The following is a 14,428-nucleotide window of genomic DNA, read 5'->3' on the forward strand; positions in this document are numbered from 1 at the left end:
AGGTGATCACAGGGCATGAGTAAGACAGAAATCTCTGCCCTCAAGCACCCTTCAGAGAGAGAACGCCTGCCCAACTCATTGATACAAGTGGAGTTAGACTGAGATGCATGCTCTATTGGAGAAGCAAATAAAGTGATATGTGAGTTTGGAGAAGAACTTCTTTTTGCCAAGGGAAAGTAATAGAGCTCATGAAGAAAGTGGCCTTTGGTTTGGGCCTTGAAGGATGAATGATATTACAATAGGCAGAAGGCACAAGAGTTGGGAAAATGCATTCCATGCAGACGGAGCCACTTGCACAAATGTATGCATATATATAAAAGTGCATGGTGTGTCTCCAGAGCTTGAGTCAGCCACAGTGTCTGGATAGTATCGTGCATGAAGGAAAGCAGTAGACCGTAAGACAATCAGGGAGAGTGCACTTTGTCTCAAAGACAATGAAGAGCCGCCTAAAGACTTTTACATGATTGGAGGGAGGTGTTGCACATGATCAATTTGTTTTAAAGGAATTGTTCTTCCTAACAAGCTGTGAATTGATTGAAATGTACCGCTTTGATAATGATGAGTCTGTGGGTCATGCCCCATAGTGGGAATCAGGGGAACTGAAAAACCTGCAGATTTATCATTTATCATCATTTAAAATGATGCAAACTTAACATCCATTGGTGTTTGCTATGTGCCAGGAACTCATCTAAGCCCTTGAAGTAGAGATTATCTTCTTTAATTCTCACAAGGAGGCTATCAGCACGGAACTGTTATTTTAATATCACAAATAGCAGAAATTTCCCAACTAAGGGAAGAGTGAGGGAAGAGTATTAGAATCTTATAGTCAGGGCCACAAGGAGCCTTTGAGGCCATGCATAGCCTTCTCATTAAGTGAAGAAGAAAATGGAAGCTCTGAGAGGGGAAGTGCTCTGCCCATAGTCACCGGCAAATTAGCAGCAGAGCTGGGACTAGAGTCTGGGTCCTGTGGGTCCAGATTCTGAACTAACCTCTCAGTAGCAATTGCTGTCCTGTGCACAAACACATGCCTCCCAGTGGTTCTCCACGCCCTTCAGTCAAATTATTCATAGATGAAGTACGTGAGCACCCTTCTCTCTGAAACCAAGAGGCCCCAAGAAACCACGATCTCCACTGATGAGTGACATGTCACCAATATTGATGAATCCAATTTGGTTAGTCATTCTCCCCTGCCTCTCCCCATTATGATCTTTTAAATTGGAATGGGCCCAAATAGAAGAGCATTTTAAGTATGCGCTCCCTTTGCATGAATGAGTTTGTCAGAGATTTTCATGCCACATGCCTCCCTGCCACATAGAAAGAAAATCTGGGTTGCAGTGGTACCAAGAATTAATGAGATGAAAAGAAGGAACTCTGAGGGCAGAACACATGGGCACACCAGATGACTTTTGGTTAATTTTAAATTTGGAGCTGGCACTAGCTGTCTTTTATTTCACACATTCCAGTTCCTGCCATGCCACACTTAGGACACTGTGCAATAGCCAAACTTACATGCATGTCTAGCCCTGAACGATATGTTGGTAATGATTTTGTGTGATAACTTAAACACGTGCCATCCTCTACTTCTGTGGCTTTCCTTTTTTGTTGGTTTGGTTGCTGCTGAGCCTGCTATATCCAGAAATCCTTCCTAAATCTCCCCCAGCCAGCTCTGAGCACACCTTTATACTGTGGTGTTTTCACTGAGTGACACTGGGAGACACAGTGGCTGTAAGTCTTTGCAGACCCTTTCCTCTGTTTGCTGCTGAGAAAAGCAAAGTGAGGTAACAGAAAATTTGGACTCTGGTTACAGTCCCAGCTTCCTCCTTGTAAGGTAGCTCACCTGCAATGTTGTAGGAGATTATTATCAAATGTCCCCTCCAAATCTAAAAAGCAAGAGCCTATGGTTTTGAAAGCATTCAACCATCTAGGAGTAGGAGAAAGAGCTCACTAATCCTCTTGGAGTCTGTGTTCTCCCACTGAACAAGAGGCAAATGGCACGCAACACACAGTCAGAGGTTCCTGGACAGGTTAACTTTCCGCAGGACTTTGCATAAATCTTTTTCAACGTGCTTAGCCTTGGTTTCCTTATCTACAAATTAGTGATGAAAATATCTGCCTCATATACTTTGGGGAGGATTAAATTAGATAAAGTATAAAAGTGTAGCACGTGAGATAACTTTAAAAAATGTTTGAGTTACTGCCACACAAAGAAGATATTCAGCACTTGTTGTTACAATTGTGTTTTTATCTGGTTGGATTTGACATAATTGTAACTATCAGTCGACTCTCCATTGTCTGAAATGAAGGATTCTTCTGTTACAGAGATAGATTATAACATTTTAACTCAAAGGCAAGGCTGCTGCTGAGCTTGCAATCAAGGACATCCTGGAGAATCCATAATTAACTCAGCATTTAGTAGAATCTCATTCATACTTTGAAATGTTTAACACAAAAACATGTATAGCTAGACTTGTAGTTCCAACGTAACAAAAAAATCGATGACTTCATAAACATATCTATAATCATTGAGAAGATGTTTTCAATAAGCCATAATGAAATTTATTATTATTTCACCTATTAGACTAAACAGATTTGCGAATGGATAAGGATTAGCTTAGCTCATCTCCTCCTGTGCAATTGCCCATTCAGATCTGCCCACTGCAATATATTCAGGAGTGATTTGCAGCAAATTAGCTCAAGTGACTTCACACTACAACCTTCTGCTGAAGACACTTTCCTAATGGGTTCTGTTCCTTGTTGGGTCTTCAAAGTCATCTTTTGTTTTTCTTCTTCAATTTCAGAAGGGCTCAGGACAGTTTAGGGTAGTCCAATAAAATGTAATAGAATTGGCTAAGAATGTAAAAAAATCAAGCTTCAAGGCCAAAAAAATTAAAACTTGAGTATGCTTAGAGTCAGGGAGAATAAACAGTGAGGAATACCGTGAAAGACATATTTATTCAACAGATTTTAACCTACATCTATTTATTGAGCATCCGCCGTGTGTTAGAGATCAGAGTATCTTTCATTCAAGATATTCCTAGTCCAGGGGAGTGACGAACCAGCATTGTGCTGGGAGTGTAAGTGAAGGATTTGAAACTGGGAATGTGAATTGGTTTTCTACGACTGCTGTATCAAATTATCACTAACTTAGTGGCTTCAAACAACACAAATTTATTATCATGAAGTTCTGTAGGTCAGAAGTCCAACACAGATCTCACTGGGCTAAAATCAAGGTGTGAGCTAGGCTGTATTCCTTCTGGAACCTTTAGGGGAGCCTGCTTCTCCCCTAGGAGAAGAGGAGACAATCCTTCTCTTCATGTTTTTCAGCTTCTAGAGACTATCCACACTCCTTGGCTCATGGTTCCTTCCTCCATCTTCAAAGTTCAGATTGAATCCTTCTTCCTGTGCGTCACTCTCAACTCCTCTCCTGACTCCCTCTTTCCCTTTTCAGCACCTGTATTAGTGTTCCAGAGCTGCTGTAACAAAGGACAAAGCCACAAACCTGCTGGCTTAAGCAACAGAAATTTATAGTCTTACAGTTCTGGAGGCCAGAAGTCCAAGTCAAGGTGTTGGCAGGGTTGGTTCCTTCTCAGGGCTGTGACGGAAGGACCTGTTAAGGCCTCTTGCCTGGCTTCTCGTGGTTTGCTGGCAATCTTTGGCATTCCTTGGCTTGTGGAAGCATCACTCCAACCTCTGCCTTCATCTTCACATGGCTTTCTCTCTGGGTATATTTATGTCCAAATTTCCCCTTTTTGTAAGGACACCAGTCCTATTGGATTAGGGGGCCACTCTACTCCAGTATCACCTGATCTTAACTAATTATGTCAGTAATCACTCTATTTCCAAATGAGGTCATATTCTGAGGTCCTGGGAGTTAGGATTTCAATATATGAGTTCCAGAGGACACAGTTTAACCTATAAGAGGACACTTGTGATTACACTGGGCCCATCCAGCTAATCTGGCATAATCTCCTTATCACAAGTTCCTTACTTTAATCATATCTGCAAGGTAACAGGTAACATATTCACAGGCTTCATGGGTTAGGATGTGGACATCTTTGGGGGACTGTTATTCTGTCTACCACAGAAGACTTCTGGGTCAGATATTATTGAAGACCTAAAGGCTGACAGGTAATTCATCAAAGGGAGGAGGTTTTTGGTGGAGGACACTCCACGCAGAAGGAGCTGCATCTCCAAAATATTGTGGAAAACAATAGTGCATTCAGCAAACCACAGAGACCCGTGGTTTGGCTCCTGTCTGCCTCTCCTATCAGCTCCCCATGGCTCATGGGACCCCTGCTCCCCTGGCCTTCATTCTGTGGCTCGAACACACCAACCACATCTCCATCTCCAGAACTTTGTATAGATATTTTTCCTTCTGCATGAATTCTCTGCTCTATATTTTCACACATCTGGCTCTTTCTTATCATTATGACTTTAGTTTAAATGTCACCTCCTCAGAGAATTCTAGCCTGACTATTCTTGGCAAATATCACCCCCCTCCTCAGAGCCTTCCTTCTCATATCTCACTTGCATAATTTTTTTCATAGAACTTTTGATTTTCTGAATTTATCATACTTTATTATTGCTTATCCTTGCCGTAAAACTTGCTGTTTCCCCTTTGCCCTTCCCACAACACTGGGACACAAGCTCCATGACGACAAGGACTTGGTCTTGATTAGCAAAGACTTCATGTAAGAGGTGACACTTGAGGCTCCCAGGTGATCTCCCAGGCTTCAGGGAGAAGGAAATGTTGATACAAGTGGAAGGGTGTGCGTGAAGATTCAGAGATATGGATTGGAAATAGAGGGGAAAGGTTCTGGAAGAAATCTCTCAAACTTTTGAGGGAAGAGCTGGCACTAGCATCCTGTTTATCTCTGTACTCCCAGCTCTTTCTCTCTTTGTCCCTGGCAAAAGAGGCCCCACCCTGGCCATCTATGTTAGAAGGCATTCTTTGGTCCTCCTCTGTCTATGACCCTCCCCATGGATGAGTAGGCTGTGGGGTAAATAAGACATATCTGTCTTGAGGCTGTGCCCTCTCTTGTAGAATACACTCTGGGTACCTGGACTCTGGATTTTCTGCCTAACAGCCTGAATTTTCTTCTGCTGGGGCCTGTGTGAGCCTCTTCCCCAAGTTCATTCTCCCAATATGGGTCATGCCACTGAAGTATGCCCATTAGGTTGATGGAGTGGCCAAGGGGTGGCTGTTTGTTGGGAGTGTGGGCTGGACTGGCACATGCAGGCTGGAGTGTCTGACTACATGCTCCCCAGGTGCTTCCTGGTGCAGGACAAAGTTGGGTGGGAGGAAAATAGGAATTAGGGGAGGGTGGGTGCTAGGGAATTTATGCTGGCTTTCCCTGCTCCTCCATATTCCAAGAGCAACACCAGGAACCAAATTCAAACTTGGCCTCCCATGTCACTGCGAAGTTATATTTGTCACAGGAGGAGGTGGAATACATTTAAGATTGTTATTTTGATTTATAACTTTTAGGATATATGGTCCTCCATTTGTACTTTTGCTCAAGATCTTGCAAATGTCAGGGGCAGTTATACTCCCTGCTCTTGGCACAAGGCATGTCTCATATTAATTGTAATTTGCTAGGTGCTTGCTAAGATAGCAGGCAGACCTCTAAGCACTTTACATGTATTCACTCATTTAATCCTCACAGCAACACATGCTGAGTAAATTGTGAATGCTTGCTGGAAAACAAAGCAAACAAAAGCTACCAGTCTCTCTTTGTTTTGTTCTGCGCTACAGGCCAGGACTGATCACCATCCTGCATATTTTTCCACATATTTGCATATTCGTCCCATTTTATTTTAGAGGTAAATTTGCCCACCTTCCTATATGAGGAGTGTCTAAATTGCTTTTAGCAATTTTTTCCCAACAGTCAATGAGATCCTACATTGGCCCATAGAAATCCCTAAAAACCATGTGTTTAGAATCCTTGGGGCAGAATCATGGCCCCCAAAGATGTCCAGGTCTTAATCCCTGGGATGTGTGAATATTTACCTTACTTGGCAAAAGGGATTTGCAGATGTGATCAGTTAAGGATCTTGAGATGGGGAGGTCATCCTGGATTATCCAGGTGGGACCATTGCAATCACAGCATTTTATAAGTGGAAGCAGGAGGCAGGAGAGTGAGAGAGAAGCAGAAGTGATGCTGGGAGCAGAAGCTGGGGTGATGCAATTGCTGGCTGGGGTCATGAGTCAAGGAGTGTGGGTAGCTTCTAGAAACTGGAAAAGACAAGGAAATGGATTCCCCTTAAAGGCTCCAAAAGGAACACAGCTCTCCCTGAATCTTGATTTTAGCCCCGTGAGACCCATGTCAGAATTCTGACCTCCAGAATGTAAGATAATAAAATGTCTTGTTTTTAGCCACTGTTTGTTAATTTGTTACAGCAGTAAATTGGAAACTAGTACAGTAGGTTTCTTATTTTATTCAGTTTTACTGAGAGAAACAGTAGGATAAATAGACTTGGATTAGAAAACAAAACGCCTGGTTCTAATTCCAGCCTCATTAAAAACTAATCAAGTTCACTTGGACAAGTCGCTTCTCTGAGCCACGTATCGTCATCTATAAAATGTAGTAACACTACCTTCCTCAGAAGAAGGTTAAGAGACTTACGTGTTTTAAGACATTGAGGAGACTTTGTGAACTGTGCCCTATAAATTATTACTGTTATTTACAAGGTAGCGCCTCTGTACTCTATTTTGCTGCCTGACTTCCAGAAAAAGTCCTATCTGGGGGTGCCGCCCAAAACATTAGGTTCTTGGTGATTTTGTTCTTTTTTTTTTTCTTGAGGAAGATTAACCCTGAGCTAACATCTGCTGCTAATCCTCCTTTTTTTGCTGAGGAATACTGGCCCTGAGCTAACATCTGTGCCCATCTTCATCTTCTTTATATGTGGGATGCCTACCACAGCATGGCTTGACAAGTGGTGTGTAGGTCTGCACCTGGGATCCGAACCAGTGAACCCCGGGCCAAGGAAGCCGAACACATGAACTTAACCACTGCACCACCGGGCCAGCCCCGATTTTATGCTTCTTAATGAACAAGTTAATCGTTTATCTAAATGCCAAAAATGCAGTTGAAATGATTTTGCATCCTTTTATGCATGTCTTCCCAACTCTTCCCAAGATATTATGTAGATAAAACCCCAAGATTAAAAACATTTTAAATTAATTTTATTGTTTCTGTATAAATGATATATGCCTATTATAAGAAATATTCAAACAACTTTAAAAAGTATGAATATAATAAAAACTACCCCAAATCATGTCACTCAGAGTCAATCACAACCATTTTAGTAAACGTCATTCTAGAAATGTCTTTATTCATGCATATGGGTATATGTGCATGAATACTTGTAGACTTTTATACTTTTACTATCCATGTTGTTAGTAATTTTTAGTTCAGTATTGTATTGCAGATGCTTTTGCATGCTAACAAGTATATATTTTCAGATTATGTGTAATGGCCACTGACTATCATGTTTTCTGGATACATCATTATTTTCTAAATCAGTCCCCTAAAGTTGAACACTTATTCTTTTGGGATTGTAAACACACTGTGATAAGGTTCACTGCCTGCATTTTCAACTTGTATTTTTATAGGCCCAACTTTTGGTCAGTATGCCCTGTAAGGCCAGACCAGTGCTGAAATATAAAAAATTTGTACCACATTGTACACAATAGACCAGTGTGTATTACCCGGTAAGAAGGACCCCTACGTGCCTCAGATCTCAGACCCCTGCGCTGTCCAGGTCTTTCTCCCAGGGCCCCTTAGACCTTCCTTATGGCTGGAACCAAAGGGCAATGCCTGACCCTGCAGGGTCCCTCCAGGACACTGTGGCGGGTCACTTCCATTCTGCGCACTGCTGTAACAGTTTTGAGTGTTTGATTATAACACCTGTGCTACTATGGGCTTAAAGTTAGATAAAAAGTTACGCATATTACTCATTTTGATACGTATTGCAAAAGTTATTTCTGGAAAATTTGCTTCCCCTGAGCGTTTATAAGTTCTGAGGCGGGAAGGTTATTTAATAATAACTTCACCAGCACTGGGTACTGCCAGTTTTTGATTTTTGTGAATCTTATTGGAGATAATATATCTCATTTTTGTTTTATTTGCGTTAGTTTGGTAATAGTGAAATCAAACAACCTTTTATATGATTATTGGTCATTTATATTATTTTTAAAGAGATGTTTTCTGTATATGTTTTGCCTTCTTTTCTTTGGACTATAGAGTTTAAAGTTTTTCTTTCTCTTTTAGTCAGGTTTATTGAGGTGTAATTATTTTAACACCTTTATGGATATATAATTCACATAATGATACAACTCGCCATTTAAATTGTGCAATTGAATAGATTTTAGTACGTTCACAGATTTGTGCAGCACAAATCACCACAATCTGCTTTTAGCACCTTTTCATCACCCCGAAAAGAAACTCTGTACCTGTTACCACTCCTTATTCCCTGCCCCACCCCAGTCCCCCGAAACATTCGTCTGCTTTCTGTCTGTGTAAATTTGCCAGCTGTGAATATTTCTTTTTTCATTAAAGATTGGCACCTGAGCTAACATCTGTTGCCAATCTTCCTTTTTTCTTCCTCTCCTTCCTCTCCCCGAAGCTGCCCAGTACATAGTTGTATATTCTAGCTGTGACTGCCTCTGGTTGTGGCATGTGGGACGCTACCTCAGCATGGCTTGATGAGTGGTACCATGTCCACACCCAGGATCCGAACCATCAAAACGGGCATAAATCTGGGCCGCTGAAGCGGAGTGTGTGAGCTTAACCACTCGGCCGCGGGGCTGGCCCAAACCAGCTGTGAATGTTTCACATGAATAGGATGATACAATATGCAGTCTTTTGTCACTGACTACTTTAACTCAGCTATTATTTTCAAGGTTTATCCATGTTGCAGCATGTGGAAGTATTTCATTCTTTTCTATGGAGGAGTAATAGCCTTTTGTATGGCTATGCCATATTTTATTTATCCATTTATCAGTTGATGAACATTTTGATTGTTTCCATTTGGCTGATATGAATAACACTGCTACAAACATTCGTGTACATGATCCAGCAATTCCACTTCTAGGTATATAACCCAAAGAATTAAAAGCAGGTTCCCAAACAGATATTTGTACATCTGCATAACAACATTATTCACGATGGCTAAAATGTGAAAGAAACACAAGTGCCCAGTGAGGGATGAATGGCTAAGCAAAATGTGGTATGTGCATACAATGGAATATTATTCAGCCTTAAAAAGAAAGGAAATTCTGACATACGTTACAACGTGAATAAACCTTGAGGACATTATTCTAAGTGAAATAAGTCAGTCACAAAAAGACAAATAGTGTGTGATTCCACTTATGTGAGAAACTCAGAGTAGTCAAAATCATAGAGACACAAAGAAGAATGGTGGTCACCAGGGGCTGGGGAAAAGGGAAAATGGGGAGTTATTGTTTAATAGATAGAAAGTTTCAGTTGTACAAGATTAAAAAAGTGTTCTGGAGATGGGTGATGGTGATGGTCACACAACATTATGAATGTGTTTTATGCAAATGAACTGTACATTTAAAAATGATCAAGATGGCAAATTTTATGTGTATTTTAAATTAATAAAAAATTAGAAAAAATTCACATATAAGTTTTTGTGTATACATGTATTTTTATTTCTCTTAGGTATACAACAAGGAGTGGAATTGCTAAGTCATATGGAAACTCTGTGTTTATCATTTTGAGGAATTGCCAAAATTTTCAAAGTAGTGGCTGCATCGTTTTATACTTCCACCAGCAATGTAAGAAGATTATAATTTCTCCACATCTTCATCAACACATGTTATTGTCTCTTTTTCTGAACATAGGCATCCTAGTGGGTGTGAAGTGCTATCTCATTATGGCTTTGGTTTGCATTTCTCGAATGTTTAATGATGGTCATCATTTTTTTACGTGCTTATTAGCCATTTGTGTATCTTTGGAGAAATGTCTAGTCATAGAATTTCTCCATTTATTAATTAGATTTTTTATCTTACTATTATTGAGTTACAAGCACTCTTGATGTAACCAGGATACCGTCCTTTACCAGACAAATGATTTGCAAATATTTTCTTTCATTCTGTGAGTGTGTCTTCACTTCTGGGTCCTGTCATTTGCGGTAAAGAAGTTTTTAATTTTGATGAAATCAATGTTATATATTTTCTATAAGCAAAACCATGTCATCTGACAGGTATAATTTACATGCCTTAAAATTCACCTTAATTTTTTTAGTGTGAAGTTCTGTAAGTTTTGAGAAATACCTGTTGTCATGCATCCACCATCATAATCAAGACATAGACCATACCCCAACAAATTCCCTTGGGCTGCCACCAATCTATTTTCCATCCCTAAACTTATACTTTTTCAAGAATATCACGTAAATAAAATCCGTAGACAATAAAATATCAGAAGCGTTTCTGGTTTTAGTGAATGGAATTCTATTGAGTAGTTCTTTATATTCAAACTTACACTTTTTTTGTCTATTACCCATGTTGTGGTCTCTGCTTTTTTTTTTAACCTCTGCTCATGGGTTTAATTTCAAGATTTCGTTGTCACTTAAATTCAGATGTGACTCCTTTCTACCACATACGTAGCACATAAAAATCTTGGCATTCTAATCATGTATGCAAATTTCCTGACCTTAAAGTTCTGAGTCAAGTTTGCAAAAAGGTGATACAAATTTGATAAAACTTATTAAGGATGAAGAAATTACAAATGGGCTAGGGTGGTAGTTTTCTAATTCTTTTTAATAGGAAAATACTTTTTTCACTGAAATTTTGCATAGAAGCTCAGTACGTAAACACAAAGCAGAATTTCTCTTCTGAATTATGAATAGAAACCCTGGCCATGTCTCTCTCTTCTTCTCTGTTCTTCAGAGCATAGTCTGAGTATCAGTGGCCTCGCTCATGAGTTGTCTTGAGTTGATTGATCTGCTGGGCCCAGCATTGAGCTATTGGTCATCAGGATCAGTCTCAGAATGAAGAATAGGGATAAACCTGAGAGACAATTAGAGCAATTAATTACGGGGTTCTGAACTTGGCAATAGTTTTCCTCCTCTGCTCTTTATTGCTCTGCACTCCCAAGAGAAAATGAGAATATTCAGGGACAATGACAACCATGTTTACACATCGGAAGGGCTGCTATGTGGAAGTTGATAAGAATAGTTCAAAATCATTCCAGAAGCTGGATTTAGAATAATAGTGATTAAACAAATAAGAGGGACAAACATTCTAAAAACAAGATCAACAGTGAAATAGACTGCTTTTGAAAGTGTTAGAAGTAGATTTTCCTGCCTCGTATGAAAAAGTGGAGTAGAGACCACAAGATGCCTCCCAGCCTTGACTCCTGCATCTGTGGGCTATTGCATACACATAGCCTTTCTGTGATGGACACTTACTGACCAGCACTCAGCTTCTATCTTGCCTCTTCCCTCTACCTGTCCTAGAGGCACAGAGGGGAGTATCAGAGTGGCTAGTGATGGGGATCCCTTAAGTAACTTTGTCTTTAAGTTTTCAATTTCAACCTTAAAAAAATGAATAAACCCCAAACTCAGAGTTTCTAATGTACTCTATTAAAATAGTATACATTTGCTTAATTTCAGGCCCCTTTTCTATGGCATGAGAAATCTTTGCAAAAAAAACAAAAAAGAACTCTGTAGGTATTGTGATGTGTGTGTTTGTTCTGTGTGTGCAGAGACAAAGAGAGCCTTTCAGTGATGTTTCCCCATTGTCCCTGCCTTTCTACAGACATCCTGCTTCTTGCCTCCACTTGCGCAGCTCTCCTGACAATCATCATGAGATTGCACCCATTTATCCTTCGTATTTTTATGCATCCTGTTAGATTCTCACATGCCCATTAGGATCCCATTAGGTTTAAAGAATGTCTGCCTGTCAATGTAGGGCTGCTGTAACTTCTTTCTTTAATAAGGCTGCATATAGTAACTCATTTGGGGAAGAAATTTGGGGACTAACTCAAAATAGCAAATGTTCCAAGCCTCAAGTTAAATTCAAGATGAGTTTATTGAATCGGCCATCCTACACTTGGTTTGGATTTTGCTATTTTTTTTTTCTATTGTTTTTCCCCTCAAGGCTTATCACCCTGTTTTTTTCAATTTGGTATAATTCTGTAGTTTTTCTAAACAAGTGTGATGTGGCCAGTTGATCAGCTGACATGACTGTGGCCAGTTTCTGTGGGTCAGGAGTCCAGGTGTGGCTTAGCTGAATCCTTGGCTTGGGGTCTCACAAAGCTTCAATCAAGATGGCAGCCAGGCTCTGTTCTCATCTGAATGCTCAACTGGAGAAGAAGTCTTTTTCCAAGTTCATTCAGGCTGTTGGCAGAATTAATTTCCCTGTGGCTGTATGAGTGAGGGCTCAAGCTTTCTGCTGGCTGGCAGCAGCCATCCTAGATCTTAGAGCCTGCCCACAGTTCCTCGCCATGTGGGCTTTCTCAACATGGCCACTCATATCCTAAAACCAGCAAGGTTAGGCTCCCACCTCAAGGAGAGCCCAATCCCTCTTTTAAGGGCTTTCACCTGACTAAGTCAGACCAATCCAAGATATACTCACTTTTGTTTAATTAAAAATCAACCCATTTGGGACCTTAGTTTCATCTGCAAAATCCCTCGTCTTTGCCATATTCTGTTGTCTAGCAGCAAATCACAGGTCCCTCTCGCACTCAAGGAGAGGTTTTATACAAGGAATGACCAACAGGGGTGTCAATCTTTGGGGGTCACCTTAGGGTCCCTCTACTATAAGTGTAAACAAAATTCACACTGTGGGGAGCAAGAGAAGGATTCAAGCTGAGATAGTTGTGCTATAAGAGGTCAAAGGGGGTATTGTAGAAATGGAGCTCTGAGAAAGCCAATGTCTAGTCTGGGAAAGCTCCAGAATGGAGATGCTGACTTGAAAAAAACAGAAAAGCAAGAACTGAATTCTGCAGTCAACAACAATTAGTGGGAAAGAGTATCGAGTATTCAACTTGTTAGTAAGGGCACAGGGGGCTAAACTCATGAGCAAAAATGCGAGAAGGTACAGGGACCAGCTCTGTGGCCAAGTGGTTAAAGTTCCACACTCTCTGCTTCTGCGGCCCCGGGGTTCATGGGTTTGAATCCTGGTGTGGACCTACCCCACTCATAGGGCATGCTGTGGAGGCAACCCATTTGCAAAGTAGAGGAAGACTGGCACAGATGTTAGCTCAGAGCTAATCTTCCTTAAGCAAAAAAAGAGGAGGATTGGCAACAGATGTTAGCTCAGGGCAAACCTTCCTCACCAAAAAAAAAAAAACATGCAAGAAGCTACAGCAACTCTTTTGTACTGTTCTCGAACCTCTTCTTTTGGGCATATCAGCTGCTTTTAGAATGTTCACATCTCGTGAGATTGTTTCAAGCATTGTAATCATCATTTAAATACAATCTGTCCTTTCATTGTGTTTCCGTGTGGATAAAATGAGAGAATCTAGTACTTTGTCAAGTGAAATGCTCTGAAAAATGACAGAGGTGAATTGCTCCTGTTGTCATTTTCATTACACAGCTTCCTTAGCCTTCTCTTGTCTCTTTCTCCAAACCATCTCCTATGACCTCCTGCTCAATGCCAGAGTCCCACAGGAAGGCTGTGGAGAGTCTGTCACTATATGCCCGCTCCTAGGGACTGCTTCCAGGACAATTAGGGAACATGTGCATTTAGGGCCCAGTGGATCTGGGTCTAACCCCAGGTAGGAATGCTTTCTGTGGCAGAGAAGCCCTAACGTTTACACCGGAACAGGCAAGTGCCAGAGTGAAGTTTGTTCAGGGGGAGGCCAGGCCAGGCTAGGGCCCTACAGGGATCAAAGACTAAGAAATAGCAGATCGGTGTTGTTTACCGATATGGGGGCCTTCTGGTAGGGGAGCATGTAGTGGTTAACCAAAGCAGGTGGGGAAAATTTGGCCAGAAAAGCAGAATTCAGTGGTTGAAGAGCCTTCCAGGGTGGCAGGTTATCTGTACCAGGCATACCTGGCATGGGTGTGAGGTATGAGAGACCTAAAGGACATACAGCCAGCATTTTTGAATACATCCTATGTCAGGCCTTGTTTCAAATGCTTTATACAAATTAATTCATTTATTCCTCATAACTCTCATAAGTTATATTTTATACCCCTTTTACAGATGCAAATCTGAGCCGTAGAGCGGTGCATAGCCCGGCCGGCATCAGATAGGCATACAGCAGCACCCCTTCCGTCTCCGTACTTGAGCACTGCACTGCGTGTCTGCTCAGGCCACCGTCTCAATCTCCGTGTCTACGCCTCCTCCACGAGTGACGGCATAGCCTGGCAGCAGAGTGGGCAGAGGTGGACGCAGGCGGGAGCCTGGCCTCCAGAAGGCCTAGCGGCAGAGATCCGCTGGCTGGCTAGATTC

The 14,428-nt window shown here is 41.2% G+C and overlaps 1 long non-coding RNA gene across 2 annotated transcripts in view; it reads left to right on the forward strand.

Annotated features, from left to right (window-relative positions):
• Positions 1 to 10,435, forward strand: part of LOC139075826 (uncharacterized) — a 28,946-nt gene extending 18,511 nt beyond the window's left edge. Inside the window, exon 6 of one of the 2 annotated variants that reach the window (XR_011526706.1) lies at positions 9,687 to 10,435. This is a non-coding gene — a long non-coding RNA (uncharacterized lncRNA). Of the gene's footprint in view, positions 1 to 6,807; positions 7,185 to 9,686 lie in introns of those variants that run through there. The other variant, XR_011526705.1, reaches the window with a different exon arrangement.
• The last annotated feature ends 3,993 nt before the right edge of the window (positions 10,436 to 14,428 follow it).

This window comes from Equus przewalskii, chromosome 14 (genome assembly GCF_037783145.1).
Source record: "Equus przewalskii isolate Varuska chromosome 14, EquPr2, whole genome shotgun sequence".
Taxonomy (NCBI): Eukaryota; Metazoa; Chordata; class Mammalia; order Perissodactyla; family Equidae; genus Equus; species Equus przewalskii.